Source organism: Sinocyclocheilus rhinocerous, unplaced genomic scaffold, assembly GCF_001515625.1.
Source record: "Sinocyclocheilus rhinocerous isolate Xijiao unplaced genomic scaffold, SAMN03320098_v1.1 scaffold162, whole genome shotgun sequence".
Taxonomy (NCBI): Eukaryota; Metazoa; Chordata; class Actinopteri; order Cypriniformes; family Cyprinidae; genus Sinocyclocheilus; species Sinocyclocheilus rhinocerous.
Window position 1 is genome coordinate 48,089 of NW_015627229.1, and position 19,287 is coordinate 67,375.

The window sequence follows — 19,287 nt, forward strand, 5'->3', positions numbered from 1 at the left end:
AAAACAGGCAAGGTTCTGACAATGGCAAACAGGGATATTGAGGGCAAGACAAAGAGTAATCCAAAACGGGCGTGAGTCAGTCGGCAGCAAACGTTATCCAGAGGGCTTGACAAGAGGGGAAATCCAATAACACGAGCAATAGTCCAGGCAGGAGCAAACAGAGTCCGAACGGCGAGACAAAAGGGCAATCCGAGAAACACAGGCAGGAATCAGAACACGAGAAAACAGGCAAGGCAAGACTAAGACTAAACAATGAAAACTAGAAATGGCTCCGTAGAGTAGCTATCGCTAGGTGAGTGATATGCGCTAAACAATACTCGGCCGTGTGAAAGGGATCTGAGTGAGTGTTATATAGTGAATGTGTGATTGGTTACAGCTGTGTGCAATCAGTGCTGTGTGCAATCAGTGCAATGGATGATGGGATATGTAGTCCGGGATGACATGCAACAGTTTGTGTAGTGCGAGAGTCAATGTAAAGGAAGGGTGACCTCTGGTGGTGAGTGAAAGAAGTTCATAGACCAGATTCATGACAATCAGATTCAAGGACTAGAAAGAACTGTTGTAGGCCTATTGCTGCAAAACATCCACTTGTTTTTTTTTTTTAAACGTACAATTCGGAAGTTCTAAGAAATTCTATTAACAGTTTTTATAATTTAATATATTGCAAATTTTCAAGTGTAGCAGGTGAGTTTAATGATTTTTTTTTTTTACTGCTATCCAAATACACTGTAAAAATATTCTGTGCTTTAGTCCTGTTCACACAATTGTCAGCATAGGCATGAATAATTAATGCTTGCATTGTTTGCTAGATTTGTTTACATTGTTTTCGACTTTGATAACACTTTGCTGTCTTGTGATGGATGAGTGTGTTCCTCAAAAATATTTTTTGAGTTTGAGTTTGGTTGTTCCCCGTGTTGTGTATTTTGTCTTATGAGTATTAATGGGATGAATATTCATGTTATGTTGTCAGCAGTTAATGATAACAAGGACTTTTCTCTTAACATGCACAATTTGTATATAAAACATGAGACAAAAAACACATAGTATTGAGCAATTTAAATCCATGCAGTTGAAGGAAAAAATTGCATGCAAGTTGACACAAAAACGGTTTTAAGTTGAAAACATCTAAATGATTGATTGATTTTTTATTTTTTTTAAATACACAGCTTTTTGCTTCAAAAGTCTTTATTTAATGGACTGGAGTGGTGTGGATTTCTTGTGGATTACTGTGATGTTTTATCAGCTGTTTGGACTCTCATTCTGACGGCACCCATTCACTGCAGAGCATCCATTGGTGAGCAAGTGATATAATGCTAAATTTCTCCAAATCTGTTCTGGTGAAGAAACAAACTCATCTACATTTCGGATGGCCCGAGGATGAGTAAATTGGTGTTGTTTTCCAGTAAAATATGCATAATGATGGTAATTACTCGAAAGATCGCCCTCATCGCCGACAATGATTTTCCCACATATTCTGTTCATATGGGAGTATTGCCTATTTCATATCAGGTCACAGTGAACAAAACACAAAAGCCTGTGAATGAACCATGGTCAGAAAAAAATAATGCTGCCATCCTCTGGTTGAAATATTAATAGCAACAGTTCCAGCTGTACCAAACACATTTATTATGTAAGGTGCTTTTATTATTCCACTCTCAGTTCTTGAGTTTTCATTTGAGGAGAGTTCTTCGTCAGTGTTTCTTGACAAACAACAAAAGTATCTGCTCTTTCTCTAGAATAATGGGCTTACACATGACCATACACACACTTGTGTATACAAGGACTGTCCTTTGAACACTCTGCTGTAATTTTCTCAGCATGCACACTCATTTCCTGTGCTGTAATTACAAATGCACTCCCACTACAGAGCACATTTCCCATCAGGCAACAACCTCACTGTTTAATAGGGCTGAATATGCAATAATACTCCAGAAATAACTGCAATTATTTGTATGGATAGAAAAATACTTTTCAGATGTATTCGTATGAGGTTATAAATTCAGAGCTCAACCAGATTTTAAACTTTTATTAAAAAGAATAAAACATAAGAATTCAGGCAGCAGGCCTTCATTTAACACCATGGTGATTGAATGGACATTTAATAATTCTGTGATTACATTCAGTTTCATCAGCAGTGCATTTAAGACTGCTCCCTTAATTCAGAAGTGAGGGATATCTATCAGCAGCAGTCTGTAGGCAGAAGGGCTGTCAGTAAACCGGTTGTGCACACAGGGTTTTTTTTCTGTTTGCGTGGGGTTGGGATTCTTTCTATGCCATGAGATGTTTGGATTTCTGGAGGAGGATGTGGATTCAAAGTGTTTGAACATGCTGAACTAAGTTTAAAGTTGTCCTCTTTCTCATCATTTTTGCTTCATGGATGATGGATTGTGGAAATGATAGTTGTATTTTTTTTGTGTTTCATAATTTACTCGGCCTCATGTTGTTCCAGACCTGTATGACTTACTTTCTTTTGTGAAAAATAAAAGAAGATACTCTGAGGAAAAGTGTGTTTGTCAATAGTAACTAAAACTGTTTGGATACCAACATTCTTCAAAAAATCTTCTTTTATGTTAAAAGTAAGAAAATAAATGCAAGAAAAAAATAAATATAAAACATAATAAATAAGTACATTTACAAACAAAATCTATACTACAAACACTAGTTCTTAAGAGTAATGACAAATAAATGAAGGAAGGAAGGAAGGAACTTTGTTCTGTGGAACATAAAATATATTTTGAGAAAAGCGTGTTTTGTTTTTGTCCACACAAAGAAAGTCCATGGTCACAGACAATATTCAAAATATCTTATTTTATATTCTTCAAAGATTATGTATGTATGTATGTATGTATGTATTTATTTATTTCAATTAATTAGTTAGTTAGTTAGTTTGTTATACTTTTCTGGCTCTTATGTTTTTTTTTAATGATGCTCCCAAATGTGATTTTTCTAAATTTGTTTAGTTTTAGTAACGAGGTCTTAAGAGACTTTTACGTATATTAAACAAACAAACAAACAAATAAATAAATAGACAACATAATGCATCCAATAGAGAGTTAATACTATTTTGTATTTATTTATTTCAATTAATTAGTTAGTTAGTTAGTTAGTTTGTTATACTTTTCTGGCTCTTATGTTTTTTTTAATGATGCTCCCAAATTTGATTTTTCTAAATTTGTTTAGTTTTAGTAACGAGGTCTTAAGAGACTTTTACGTATATTAAACAAACAAACAAACAAATAAATAAATAGACAACATAATGCATCCAATAGAGAGTTAATACTATTTTCACTTATATAAAACTCATTTAAATATTACCACATGAAGCACATTTGTAGTTGCCTGACAAAACATTTTTACCTTGTATTGGGGAAATATAGGGACAAAAAAGTATTCTATTCTATTCTGGTGTATTTTTTATAATATTTATTGTTACTCACGCGCTCCCACAATATAGCCTATAGCCTACAGATACAGTGTGCTCTAACATTTATATGTGTCTCTTCAATTCTTTACTGAATAACAGGAATACGCTAGTCTATGGACGGACATAAAGCGGAACAGAGGCTCACAGCGCATCCGTGATGGTGAAATCGGTGCGTGTTCAGTTGAGCGCTGCTCTCTCAGCGGTGAGGAAGGAGTTTGGTGTATTCCAGCGCGCATACGCCCCCTACGCTCCTCTCCTCTCCTCCTCCTCTTCTTCTCCTCTCCTCTCCTCACATCCATCCACCCGAGAGAGCTGCTCTCGCCCCTCCGCTCATTCATCCGCTCGGACAGTCTCCATCCTTTGACGGAGAACAGAAGCAGCAGGGCGGTGGCAATCGCAAGCCCTCAATGCTCGGCATTTGGACGGAAATCCGCGCGTCAAACCTGGAGAGACAGGTAGGGCTCTTTGTTGCGATGTCATCCCGTGTATGCTCACTATCCGTGAAGTGTGCACCGTAAACAGGCTAAATGTGTCCTCTCAGCGCTTGCAGAGAGAGCTCAGCCTATGCCCTTGTGATGAGCCTAAAATCTTGCGTTATTCTGGCATTTTGTGCGGCAGGCCGGCCTGTTAACAAGGGTTTGCTACCGCTTTTGGTCATGTGGTCATTTTTTAACTGGGTTTAGTGGAGAGGACAGTTAAAGGATGCCGTTGTTACACTGAACAATAGCCTACGTGTAATGTCAGTGCAGGTACAGTAGACTAACCTATTTCACTTATAGTGGAGGACAGCGCTGATATTTAACCCATTTAGGTTTCATATATTGCATAAAGCAAGCTTTCATTTGCTATGTTTCTTACCCGTTTGCCGTGTTATGGTATCACGTGCAGAATAACATTTATCTTCGCTGTGTGAATAGGTTACCTGAGCTTCACCATAATTTAAATGTTGCATATTGGTGACTCAGATGTAAGTGAGGTGTCAAGGCTGTTTAATGAAAAGAGGGTGTGGCATCGGGGGCAGTCGCGCGCGCTTCGTGTGGCTCGAGAAGCCAATTAACTGAAAGCTGTTGAGACTTATGGAGAGCGCGGGAGTACGTACGCTCCAGTGCGCGCCGTGTTAGTTTGCTATAATAGAGCTGAAGGAGCAAGCTGGGAGAAAAATGAACATTTGCCAACGCATTTCGGAATACAACTGGACTTGTTATGTATTTGTTGGGGTGTTTGTATTGTGCGGCTTGTTTATACTACAGCACCCATGTGGTTCATACCAGATTTTTCTGCTGTGTTTTGCCTGGAGAGGCTCAGATGGGTATACAAAGGTCTCCAGCAATTGGATTACCAAGTGAAGTTGCTTTTCAAACCTGGGAATGTTTAAAATTACGTTATCCAGGCTTGGAAAAGTAATGGAAATTATTAAAATCTAGGTCATATCCTACATCCCCTACATTCTCAAAAATAAAGGTTATTTACTGGGATCTGTGGTTTCTTTGAGAAGCTTTAACATTCATGAAACCTTTCCGAAACGCTCTTAAAAATAAAGGTTCGTTATTTGCATTGATGGTTCAAATTGAACCATCAAAAGGAAAATGTTGTCATTAATTACTTACCCTCATGTCCCTCCAAACCTGTAAGACCTTCGTTCATCTCTGGAACACAAATTAAGATATTGGAATTAGATGAAATTCGAGAGCTTTCTGACCCTGCATAGACAGCAACATAACTGAAATGTTCCCAGACCCAGAAACGTAAAACGTTGCATAGACTAAATATTGCTTTTGTTAAAAGTCAAACTTGGTAATTTCTGATTTGAATCATTATTTAAATTTTCTTATCCAGTGATCACAAATGACTGGAAAGGTCATGGAAAAAAGTCAAAAAGTGCCCTGGATATTAATCAAAGTGGATGACTGAAAACCAAGGCGGACACATTTAAGTAAAACCATAAAAAACTGGACACAAATTTAGTTGAACAATAACCTATCTTTCCTGTAAGTAATGAGTGGATCTGTTGCCAAACCACAGAAGTGCATTGGTCTGGATGGCCATATCATTTATCACATGTGAATTTTGGCATTGTTCCTTTCTATCTCCAGATTAGAGTTATTAATAGATGAAAAACACCTTAGTTTTGAACCTTTTTGAACAATCGTTAATTTTTGGACAATTTTGGACAATTTTGTTAATCATGCTTCTTACTGCCTTTGATTTTTAATACATTTGAGCATATTCTGAAGAAAATGTGAGTGCTATTGTGCCAAATAAAAGCTGCTGCTATAATGCTACAAGCTTCCCATAGGATCCTATAACTTTGTAAACAACTGTATGTGGTTGCTGGGGAATTCAAAAAAGCCCACTCGCAAGTTTTTGATCCTTCCTTTAATGTAAGGTATTGGGATTTTATTGTCCACCAGGCAAAAATAGTAAGTCTGATCGCTCAACCCTTGTGCGTATGTTCACACTGATTTTATTAGAATATCACATGACCATCTGCTATATTCCAATCTGCTTTCACGCATTGGCGCTGAACCAAAGAGAGCCCAGAGAGAGCTCATCCCTTGTCATATATTACAGCTGTTCAGTGTTTTCACCCACATAATGTTTATGTCATTTTTTCCAGACATTTAAATACACATAAATACTAGCAATGATGTCTATGGAAATCTTTTAAACATAATTTAATGATGTGTATTTTTCACATCATAAACACATTGTATAGGTAACTATAAAGTTTTCTCTATTCTTACTTACCGACACATATTTGAGAAACAGAATATCAGATATTTCACAGTATAGTTAGCAAGCTTGTGAATATTTTCAATTAAAAGGAACAATGCAATAAAACCAATACATGTTTTATACAGTGCTAATGTGGCTGCGGTGTATCATGTGATAAGCTTGAAGAGTAGCCATAGAAGTAAGGTGATACATTCTAAACTAACAGTCTAACTCACTCCTGGGGCTCAGCTTGAATATTTTAAACGTACGTGTGAAATGGTTAAATAGGTAATAGCACACCTCCTCAACAAGCCGCATGATTTGAGGTATCATTTTTTTTGGCAGAAACTGTGGATGAGTAATACGCCAAAGTGGAGTGTTGAGTTTTTATTTTTTTTTTTAAAACCCCAGGAACGAGCAATAGTAAAAGCAGGCACCGCTAATTAGCCGAAAACCTACAGTTTAATTCATCTCAAGGCTGTAGCAATACAAAGTGGCAAAAATTCTGCAAGCTATTCCTGTAGCACGTTGTTTGGACTAATTGAGCACAGCGTGCTATTAATGGCAAACTGCAACCGTCCCGTCCTACACATGCCTCCATCATGCTCTCAGCGTTTCTATATAACGTCCCATGAGTTCCCCTGATGACAGTTTGCTTACATGCATTGCATTGTGCTGCTTTTGGCAGTTCTGTAAGAATAAGATCCTGTTTTCACAGCCTTTTTTACCCATGAGCACAACCGAAGGCGAATGTGTTGCACAGGTAAACTGGAGTTAATCAGCCAAATGTGTGCTCTCAATAAACAAAACATTTAGGCTGAGTCTGAAAATGAAGGTACAATGGCTGCTTTGTTTGCTTGGCGGCCAGACAGTCAATGGCTCTGTCCCAAATGTTAGCTTAAACCATTGCAGTCCATCTCTGAGCCCACATTTTGGTGACGTAATGCTTCATAAACTGTCGGGTATAGCAGTCCAACATGGAATCCACATCAGCTTGGACCCAGCAAAAAGATGCATCGAGGAGGCTTGTGAGAACTGTTGAGAATCAGAAAATGGTAAATGGGACACCTTACTGTCTCCTGGACTTCACAAATGGTCTATCGCAGGACCTCAAATTCACATTTCTGACAGGGCCAAAGTGAAAATTCTCTCTAGGGATAAGATTATATAATCTTATCGGTCATTTTCAAAACCAATTTGCCGATAAAATAGTTTAAAAGCATTTAAAGAAAGTTTTTCTCAGAGCCCTTGTTATTCTGACAATTTCATTTTTACACCAGACATACATATCGGTTTAAGATATCGGTTATCTGTTTACTTGATCTGTAATAATTGGTATCGGCCCTGAAAAACACATATCGGTTGACCCCGAATTCTCTCATCGTTTACTTATCCTCACGCCATCCCAGATGTACATTATATACTTTTACAACATGTCAACGTTTATGTCAAGTGTGAACTCATGAACCCATGTATGACTGTTGGTTTGAAGCGTGGGTTTATAGTTTGAAAAGTTTTTTTTACCCATGCCTGCCGTTTCTCTTCAGAAATAAATTCGGTGATTCATCAAATGGGGTCGTATGGATTACCGTCGGGTTTGTTTTGTGTAGTTTTTGAAGCATCAAGTTTGAGGGATTTATCCACTTGCATTACATGGACTCAAAGAGATGGATTAATTTTCTAAAAATCTCCATTCGTGTTCATCTGAAGATAGAAGGTCAGTCATATACATCTGAGACAGCATGAGGATGCATAAATAATGAGAAGATTTTCATTTTTTGATGGAGTGTCCTTTTAACAAGCACATTTCAAGGAAGAATTTTGTATAATGTGTAATCTGATGATCTACAAATACAAATATATTAGAAAATATTTCAGAATAAAATGTATATATATATATATATATATATATATATATGAAATACTTTATATGTATACATAATGTTTATTTATTTCAAGTTATGAAAATGTTTTTATGGTTTCAGTTAACTAAAATAACCCTGAGCTGCATTGTGGGGATCCATCTGTGCTGCCCTCAAAACCAGACCAGACGGAGGCATCTGAATAGACAGGATGTTGCACTATGACATAACGTCGTCTTCTTTAATATAAGCCTCTTTTTGTGGCCTTTTTTCCTCTCTAGGCCCTAACCCATCCTCTCTGCTCTGTCTGCTCTTATGGCCTCCAGGGCTGACAAACTGAAAAAATTACCCCCTCTTTTTTCTCCACCCCCATCGCAGGGCTCAGAGAGTGCAGATCACTCTTCATTCATGTTTAACAGTGTCCCGTTTGCTGTGTGTGTCTTGAGAGGACAGTGTCTGTGCTTTAGAGTCAGGGTTGGGAAGGTTTTGATGCTCACAGAAGGAGAGCTGCCTCCCACGGGAGCTTATTTGCCTGTATATGAGTCAGTTGTATGTATGAAGTTCTGCCCTGATCTTACAGAAGAATGTAAATTATTCAGAAGGCAGTTAAGCTTTGTGGTCTTGTGGGTGACAGCATGACTGTCTGATTGCTGTGAGTCAGCACAATTTTCTCTTGCCGCTTCATCAGACCCCTTTTGACATTCATTGGATTCACTGACATCTTTTAAATGGACACGAGGTGGAAAATGAAGGGGTAGGTGGTGATGCCTTCCAGGAGACACTGATACCTTGGAGCTAAAAGCAGTTTTACTTCCCTCAGTATCGAATCTGGCATTGCCTTTGTTTATTTCCTAGGAGAGCCTTTTAAACTTTCCATCATGATATTTTAGCATAGAAATATGGAGTAACAGACCTCTCAAAAAAGGGTCATTGCTGTTGTTGTATCGCTCTGTTCCTTTTCTCGACTGTAATTAGCGGTTCTTGCTAAGACAATCACTGTTATTATTGCTCATACTTTGTTCTAAGCTGTAAGTGTTAAACTTCGGGGTGTAACTCATCCTGTTTGTGCTACATGATACATGTAAAATGAATACAGAAAAATCGTGTGATTTTGTAACTTTATTTCTTGACCTTTGTCACAGTTATCTTTTTTAGTTTTTCTGGCACAAATGGTCTTCCATAGGATCCTTAACATTATCTAGAAAACAGAGTATCAAGACTTGGTGCGGTTTTGCTATTGTTAAACTAACTCTATTTAATATTGTTTTCATTCATTTAAATAATACTGAAATTAAATCTAAAAATTAGATGAAAAACTCAAAAAATGAAATGTCTTAATTTGAAGTATACTAAAATAACTAAAATATTGTGAAGTACTAAAAGTACTCAAATAAAAATGCTAATAAATTAAAATGGTAAAGCTAAATAGATTTTTTATTAAAAAGAAAAAAATGTATGTTAAATGAAAACTGAAAATAGAAAAATGAAAGCTTATTCAAAATATTAGAATAAGTTATTAAAAAAAAAGATGCATCAAGGGAGCTTGTAAGAAGTGTTCAGAATAACGAAAACAAGTCAATTTTTATTTTAATGTTATTTTATATATTTTTGTTAATTGAAATAAATCTACATCTATGTTGCCTTACCAACTAAAAAGCACATAATAAAATGACTAAGCTTAAATTAAAATGAAAAATGTAAATATAAAAATAAAAGCTAAATCAAAATATTAAAAAAACTATAATACTATATAAATACTACTAAAATAACACTGCTTGGTGGTTGGCTCTTTTGACTTTAGTCAGTAAGCAGCAACCTAACCACACAGAACACATTAGCATTCGCATATCAATGGCCTGACTGTGAGTTTTGCACAGACGAGTTTTGCAAGCACCTCTGACATTTTGTTCAGATGAAATTAGGAGCTTTATTAAATTTAAACTCTAACATTCTGGTGTATTATCATTGTGGTTAAAGAATCAAATTCAACAAGACAGACATAGTTATTCAGATTTTTTTCAGAGATAGGAATCTGTCTCTCTGTGTCACTGTCAGTGTGGACAGGTGTGTTTGTTTGAAACAAACAAAAAAAAAACCTCATTTGCATAACCCTAATGATTCTGTCTGCCTATACGCTCATTACAAAGTCTATTTGATCTCCCAGTCTAGCAATACATCTCAGCCATTGCTGAGACTGTTGAATCGGTGAGGTAAGTGGGAAGGATGTATTGATAAGTGAATGAGGCTGGCCAAAAGAAAGGCTCAATCATTTGAGAATTGAGTTGGCTACTTTGACTGCCATTTTAAGAAATTAGTTTAATCAGTAAATGAGCATTTCGTTACTCCAGGCTTTCTGCCATTGCGTCTAGCTGGGACTGACAAGGGCTAATCTATGAGCTTTTTCATTGTACAAATTGTACAGTTTCTATTCGGTCTAAGAAGCAGACGTCCTTCTAGATGCGGCTTATTTACTTCAAACCCTTCCTGCTTTGAAAATCATAGGCTTATATGTAAAATTCCAGAGTTAGATGTATTAAGTGCTTTGAAATTAATCCCCACATGTCTATTTCAAGTTCCTCTCCACTAGAATTAACCATCTTCTGTGGTAAAAAGCTTCAATGCCGCACAGTTGTTTGGGTCTTTACGTTTACATGGCTAAGATGATTCCCTTGATGAGTCACAAGCTCATCAAGTCACTAGCAATGCTAATATCTGAAGCTCGTTTTAGATTATTGCGAGAATTCAAAAAAAATTGACCCAGCTGATTAACCTTTAATGTCAGTCATCAAGAGGATACCCACTGGCTGAACTCGCATTTAATTTTTTATTCGGTGGCCGTTTTCTCCATAGACAGTTCGTGTTTGTATCACCATGGCAACAGAACTTTACAAAGAGCACCCTTTTTTGTTGAAGATCTCTTTACCTCAACGTTGCATAGTTTTGGCTGTCATTTTCCTGTCTTTAGAGATGGGTTCATAAAACAGGCCTCAATCAGTGTGTCAGACTGAGAGTTTGTCATTGTGTCATGGTGGATGTTTTAAAGGAGCTTTGTGACAGTGACGGTTGTGGAAGTAAACACATTTTGGTCGCTGAAGCACGATTTGAATACATCAGATTGAAGAAAATGCGCAAAATGATTCAACCTGTAGCAGAGGTACTCAAATGGTGGCCAAGAGAGATACATTCAATTTGGTTGAAGCCTATCAAATACAGATTCAGTTGTATTTGTGTTTGAGCTCTGAACGTCATTTTTTTTTATTAAATGGTGGTTTTGCAGCATTGATCAATGTAACCAATCACAAACATGTCTGTTGAGCTCATGACTGCAATATCCAGTCACTCTACACAACTTACAGAGTCTGGAGTCGATGCTACTTGCCAAAAATCAGAGCCAGTCTGCAGATATTGGGCAGTCTGAGTACTTTTTTTTTTAGCTTAAAGGGATAGATCACCCGAAAATGAAAATTCTGTCATCATTTACTCACCCTCCACTTGTTTCTTTTTTCTGTTGAATACAAAAGACATTCTGATCCTGCTATAGATATTCTGTGTTGGTAATCAAACAGTTGACGGTAGCCATTCACTTCCATAGTATGGAAAAAATATTATGGACGTCAGTGGTTACCTTGAACTATTTGGAATTGAAGTCAATGGCTACAATCAACTGTTCGGTTACCAACATTCTTAAAAATATTTTCTTTTGTGTTCAACAGAAGAAAGAAACTCATACAGGTTTGGAACAACTTGAGTCTGAGTAAATTATGACAATTTTAATTTTTGGGTGAACTATCCCTTTAAGATTATGAGTCTGTCCAGTCTGGGATAAAAATCTAGCTCAGTTTATGTACTATAAGGTTACAATTAACAACAGAGCCCAAACTTAAATTTAATTACTATTTATTTTTAAATATAATAATCAACACTCAACTTAAAAAAAAATGTATGCAAACATGTAAATTGCTATAATGCAGTTTTTAAATTAATGTCTAAATGATAAAATTTCTATTGTTGAAATATATTGATTTACACATTGGCTGTCATAACTTGTTTCATAACAGATTTATTTAAACATACATTAAATAATTAAGACATCACTAACAGGTACAGTAAAATATAATGTGTATATAGTCTAATATTTCGTCAAATGCTCTTCTCTAGACTTCATTTCTCTAGCGAACTAATGAGCTGTGGACACTGATGACTTGCCTGAGGTAAATGAAATGCTACATGACATTTTGTTTACAAGCTGTTTGAAGTCTTTCCGCGGTTGAAACACAGATTGAGCGATTACATGAGGCATGAGACGTTCATTCATGTTTATTTCGCGTTGAAACTAGTAGTAAAGAGGAAGAGATGATCACGCTCACTTGCGCTCCATGCTGCTGTTTGAACTGAGGCGTTTATACAGGGATCTGTCGTGCCACATCAAAGAACCTCAAAACGACATTTATTGTTTGAATTTCCTGAAAAATGGACATAATTTGAAAGATGAGATTTTGTTTCTAATCAAAAGTAACAATATATAAAACCGGATGATTCCAATGACCTTCCACTCGTGCAGTGGTTAAAACAATGCTGTATTTGTTCGGTACACATGTGTACTGAACCGAAAGACCCATACCGAAAATTTTCAGTGCAAATACATGTACTGTTACACCCCTAATGCCCAGTGTTTTAAAATCTGTTTCATTTTTTTAGCCTTCAGTTCAGAATTTAGTCAGGATTTTTGCAATAGTGCAAAACTTAGTAAGACGCGCTGAACTGAAGTGATTGACAGCTTCACTGATTATAAAGTGAGCGCTCTTTGGTTGCTTTCTTTATGTAACCCATTCACAATTTAAATAAAAGTTGTATTTTTCATTGTACTAACAGGACCAGCAGCCAAGTACACAGTGCAAAGTGTCAGGACTGACAAAAATGACAAAATTACAATCACACTGCATCATATTCACGCTTCTTTTGGGTGCAGATTATAATAAATATACGTTCACATGGCAATACCAATTTCCTCCCAAGAGTGCCAGTAATCTGGCTAAATTATATGACAGAATTCTCACCTTCTAATTATTTGTGTCCTAATCTGTTTGCGAGTGCCATAAAGAGCCACATTTCATTAGAAATTTATGGCATGTCCTTGAAAGAGAATCTATGTCTAATTCAATATGCAGTTATCTGCATGCCCTTGAACTGCTCAGCGATGCGAGATGGCACGTTCTTAAAGGATGATGTCTGCATCTGTGGATCCTCACTTTTCCCCTGCGGAATTCTCCAATAGGAAATGTCCACTTTCCTTCTTGCCTTAATGTATTTATCTGCGGTACGGATAAAGGCAGATGTTGTAACACAACAAAGGCCGTTTCACAGGATTTTTCAGGGATGGCCTTTCCTCAACTTGCTGTGATGCTCCTGTGGCTAGAGAAGTTTGTTCGCACTTTCACTGGACTGCGTTTTTATCGCAGCCGAGCAATAAAAGGCCTCTCTGGTTTGAGGTTTTACACACTCACTGAGAACCGTACATGCTTGGCAGTCTTTCAGTTTAACTCCTGTTGCTTCATAGGATGCCTTTCAGAAACTCAGGCAACATCCTCCAAGTCGATTTGAATGGGTTTTAGCTTTAAACCGCGGACAGAAAAGTCTCATTCTTAGGACAAGGACGTTTCCGTGCTGGACTGAACACCGCTCCGTTGCATCAGCCAAATTTCACTCAGGACAGATTGATGGATTGGAGGTAAACGGCATTAATATGAATGCTCCAATTAATTTGAGAGGGGCCGTGTATGACGTGCATGCTAACTAGGGGCCCTGAAGAAAACCTGCTTGCCTATCTTCGTCACTCTCCTCCTCTCTGCCTGTATGCCGCTCTCACAGACTGATTGCACCGGTGACGTCAACACTTCTTTCTGTATGCCACCATTTGAGGACTCATTGGCTTGGGGCTACGAATGAATCTCGGGTTGATATGTTTTTCTTGCACATGAGCGCCTGTGTTATTGTATTTGTTTATTTGAAGGTTGTTCTATGCATTATACTATTACGGCAGTGCTGTTTGAACAGATTTGTTCCAAGATGGTAAGTAGATCTTGCAAAACTGAGATGTCAGTTTTTTTCATAAACTCACTCAGTTGATATAAGACTCAGCTGATGTTCGGTTGTTTTTTTCTTTTTTACAGTGGAGCGCTTTCATGCGTTGAACAAGGGGGGTTTTGTGCCTTCTGAAAGGGCACCGCAGCTCCCTCAAAAAGAAGTCTTGCCATCACCGTAGCTCTGTTCCAAAATGTAGTGAGCTGAATCTGTAGGCTACATTTTAAAGCATTATATACACTCCTGATGCAATGGCTGTTCCAAAATGTAGTCGACATAATTATGTTGCCTTCTCTTGTCCAAAGTCAAAGGCAGCATCATATTTGTCTTTTGTAGAGATAATGCAATGTAATGCGACAAGCTCAGTTAAAAAAATCAAAGCTTGAGAATTAGAGAATAGGACAATTTGAGAGAAATGTTGATTATAAATATAATTCATGCAATACTGAAAATTATCAGTAATAATCTATGTATACTATGAATATTTATGCAAATTAAAGGAGTAATTCACCCAAAAATGAAGTCAGTTATCATTTACTCACCCTCATGTTGTTCCAAAATTGTATTACTTTCTTCATTGCAAAAGGTGATACATAAAAAATGGTTGCACTTTATTTTAAGGTGTCCTTGTTACAGTGTAATTATACATTTAAGTACTGAGTAATATTAATTAACTACATGTACTTACTATATGGTTAGTGGTAGGATTAAGGTTACTTATAAGGTTACTTACTGTATATGTAATTATGCGTAATTTGTTGTTATTATAATAGTATGTAACATGTGTAACAAGGACACCTTAAAATAATGTGTTACCTAAAAAATAAATGAAAGTGGATGGGAACTGGGACAGTTGGTCACCATTCACTTTCATTGTAAGAGCAGCTAGGACATTCTACTAAGCTTCTGCTTTTGAATTCTATGAAAGGAAGAAAGGCATACAAGTTTGGAATGACATGAAAGTGAAAAAATTAATTTTCAGAATTTGCAGATTTTTCATTTTTGGGTGAAAAATGCCTTTACCCCAATATATAATTTCGGTAACACTTTATTTCGATAGTCCACTTTAGACATTCTATTAACAGTAAGTAACTTTGCAACTACATGTCAACCAGCAGTTAGTAGAGTATTAGTAGACTGTCTGCTTAATATCTTCTAACACTTTCTTTGTCAACTTATTCTACTAACCCTAAACCTACCCTAACAGTCTACTCTGAGAATTAGTTGACATGTAGTTGACATGTAGTTACAAAGTTACTTATAGTTAATAGAATGTCTAAAGTGGACTATCGAAATAAAGTGTAACCATAATTTCTAATGCCTCTAAATTATCAATATGATCAAAACTGAGAAACATTTTTTACTGATTTTTAACTGTATAGGTACAGCAGCTGCACCAAATTGTATATATATTTTTTTGCTCATTTTGGGCCTCTGAATAAAAAGCTAAAATAAAATAAAAAATAAAATAAAAAAATGTGTATGAACTACATTTTTCCCTATATACAGTGGCATGCGAAAGTTTGGGAACCCCTTGCATAATCTGTGAAAATTTGAATAATTGTAACAAAATAAGAGAGATCGTACAAAATGCATGTTATTTTTTATTTAGTGCTGTCCTGAGTAAGATATTTTACATAAGACAAAAAAAAAAAATACAAATTTGCTGAAATTATTAAAATAACCCCCTTCAAAAGTTTGAGGACCACTGCTTTAAAGTATTTCATCATCCCTGTTGTTTCTCCTATACTAAAATTAATCATTGACACACACACATTCCGAATCAGTCCCTAATGAGGTTTCATTGTTGTTTGGATGCAACCTAGGATACTGTGTACGTAGGCAGTGGGCAGCTTGCCAAGTTATGGACCATAGCTCCTGTCTTCATGCATGAGAAAATATGGAGAGACTTTCCCTCATTGCTTTTTCCTCATGCACATTTAGTCATTTCCCTGAAATCGTTTTGTGTGAACTGTTGACATGTTTGTCTTGAGTTACTAGAGCCTCTGCCCTGTGCCTTTCTTCTGCTAGCATGCGTTCTGCCATAAATGATGGATTCCTTTAGCAGATTGCACTACAGATGAGCGATTGTGCTTGGAGCTACGGAGAACTGGTCGCCAAGTGTAGATCCATTTTCCAACAGCAAGGCTGCAGGGAGAGAACGAAGGGGAAGATACTCAATGACAAATGGCATAGTACGGCCATCATTTTGCAGGAAATTATTCCCCATCATTTTGCTGGCTTTGGGGGCATTTATCTAAGCAGGCCGGCATCCTGAACTACACTCCAAATGGCTGCTATAAAAAGGTTTTAGTGCTTGATTTTAATGAGTGTTATGTACAAGAACGGTGTCTTAAAAATAATATATTTTTTTTAAATTTTAGCTTTAATTACACTTTTCAAGTTAGCACATAAAGAGATAGGCTAATTGTGAAATGGCAAGTGACAGGATAAAAATAATACAAGCACAGTGAGTCGTGGTAGCATGTGGTAGAAGATGACGTAGTAAGCTTTTGTCACGTTACGATCCTGTTAATACACAACTGGAACTTAGATGTCGATTTGGCCTTACAGAAATTGGAAGAGAAAGATAATTGCCAATGCAGAGAAATTTAGCTTGCCATTTTGCAATCATTTTGTGAGCATTTTGACATTTTAAATGTTTTGGACTGAAGCAGACATTTGTATTCCCGGTTGACACTGGCAAGAGAGCAAAAAAAAACCTGCCTGCCCCAATTTCAACCTTATGATTACATGTCAGCCTATTAAAGAGATGTAGCAGCTGTGCTTATCTAACAGTATGTCAATAAAACTAGATTTTTACATTTTATTAAAAAACTGAGTAGCGTTAGTGAAGGGCATTACTATACAGTTGGTAGTATATATACTTCACTTTACAAATGAAAGTGTATAGCTGGGGGATCGTTATATTTAGTGGTTCTTGGCATCAAAAAAAAAATTGCTAGGGCATAGGTGGTTATTTACTGGTCCACATCAAGAGAGCTCACATCCAGGAACATTGCTATGATATTCCCATATCTAGATGGAAAATCAGAGCAGGACATTCATTTTAAACTCTTTGTCTACCTCAAAAAAATCCTCTTGTCAAAGGCTTGTCAGCTTTCACAGCAAAGGTCAATGTACAGCATAATACATTTTGGACATAGAGTACAGTACATGCTTTAGGATTATCTGGTTGTCCTTGAGCGTAATTACTCAGCTATCAATAGCAATTGCTTTTATCATGCTGTCCACCTTTTTGCTTTACCCATCAGAAAGCTACCCATTTCTGCAGAATCCAAAACTTTAATTTATGAAATAATTTATGAAATCCACACATCCCTTGGTCTTTGTGTTTAATAAATATTTTAGATTTTGCTTTCAGCTAGCAATATGAGTGAAGTTCAATTCACATTTCCATATTAACCCTGTAAAGCCTGAGTCCTGACATATAAAATAATAGTCAGAATACCTGAGGTATTTATGAATAATATAGGCTAGTGTAGAATATGAAGCATATACTTGAGAAGCAAAAAACACCCTAGTTTTATTCAGAGGCATAAACTGAGTAACAGTATGTTCAAACCCAGGCTCATTAGAAATACATGTCTCTAAATACATTTCTGCAACACCGTTATAACGTACATTACTGCATATTTTGCGGCAGTTTCAAAGTGATATGCCCAGAGAGTGGCGCTAAAACACACGTTTAATACATGACCGTGACATGTTTTTATTACGTTGGCACAGGCACGTATTCCTGCGTTTTTATTACGCTGCTTGAGGTACGTATTGCGGCTGTTTAGAATACAAATATCCGGGGAGTGTCGCTAAAAGTTAATGCTCTGTTGTGTTGGACATATCCCCTACACCAAACCCAACCCTAAACCTACCCGATAGTGTTAACAAATGCAAAAGTGATATAAAAATGTATTTGTTGATGCAGCCGTGCTATTTTAATTTCCTTTTACGGATTTGAGCTGTTTTGTCGAACCGTAGTTTCACGGGGTTTGTACCGGAGCTCTTCATCTCTCAAGTGCAACGCCGTATTGCGTGAGCAACCGAGCAAACCTACTGAATCAGAAAACTCATGCATATGAAGCTGTATAAGTGACGACAACGTTCAAAAGTGTCAGTTTTCAAATCGCGCTGGATGTTAAAATTGTTTTGAAGTCGTAACATAATATTCTGCAAGCAGTTGTGTGAAAATGAGCCTTTATAAATCAAAACTCTGTACCTGTAAATCATACTTTGTGTGAAAAGGAATAAAAGTTGTCGGAGTAGATTGTGTACAACAGGTTTTGATCATGTTGATAATTTTCGGGCCTGATAGAGTAGGCCTAGGCTTTATAGGGTTACGGTTCTTTCCACAGAATTCTTCATATTTTCCCCTCCAAATCATCACAGAAAATGCAACAAAGGTCTGCCAAATATATGTACTATTCAACATTTTCCTTTTCCTGAGTTGTTTGTTGTGCTTCAGCACATCAAGGTTGCTGTTCTTATAGCACCATGCGACAGATAAAAGTGTACGGCTTGTCACTGGTTACATCAGGTTCACTTCTCCATATGTCCATATGGCCTGGGGCAGTGCCAGCTCACTACTGCGCTCCCAGTGTGCATCATGGCAGAACTGGGAAATTTAGCAAATGAGACGGCAGTCTTGTTCCATAATTTCGGCTCTCAATAATCTCATGCTCACTGCATAGATATTTTGCAGCATTTGTTAGTTTTTACTACATCTGAGCAAACACACAAAAACACACACACTCTAATTAACTGCTATTATAAGAGTCCAAGTCATCTTCTACAGCATCACTGAGCCATTGTGATTATCCCTGATTAAACTTGACCTGTGACTTGATTATAAACAAAGACATGGTTACATGTACAAACAACATTATAGTTGCTGATCAGCTTTAATTCCGAGTGCAACACGATAAGGCTGCTTGATCTCTGTTTGGGCATTTTAATTATGCATCATCGTCTGTGTCAAATGCTGTTTTGATCATGGTGAGCGCTTTAGTCGGAGGAACCACTTCACATGAAAGCTACTACACAAAGGTCAAAGTGTACATCTAATCACTGCTGTTCATTAAGAGCATCAGGCAATTAATTAATTAACTTTTAATTTCAGAGTTGATGTTTTTAAAATACCACTTGTTTTAAATGGTTGGTTCATCCCCCCCCCCCAAAAAAAAAAAA

General features: G+C 36.8%; 1 protein-coding gene across 1 annotated transcript in view; it reads left to right on the forward strand.

Moving 5' to 3' along the window:
* Window positions 1-3,620: 3,620 nt before the first annotated feature.
* The window catches only part of LOC107722742 (band 4.1-like protein 1), a 58,422-nt gene continuing 42,755 nt past the window's right edge, over window positions 3,621-19,287 (forward strand). The window contains exon 1 of the mRNA XM_016531211.1: window positions 3,621-3,879. The gene's annotated coding sequence lies outside the window, so the exon portion shown is untranslated. The remainder of the gene's footprint in view (window positions 3,880-19,287) is intronic.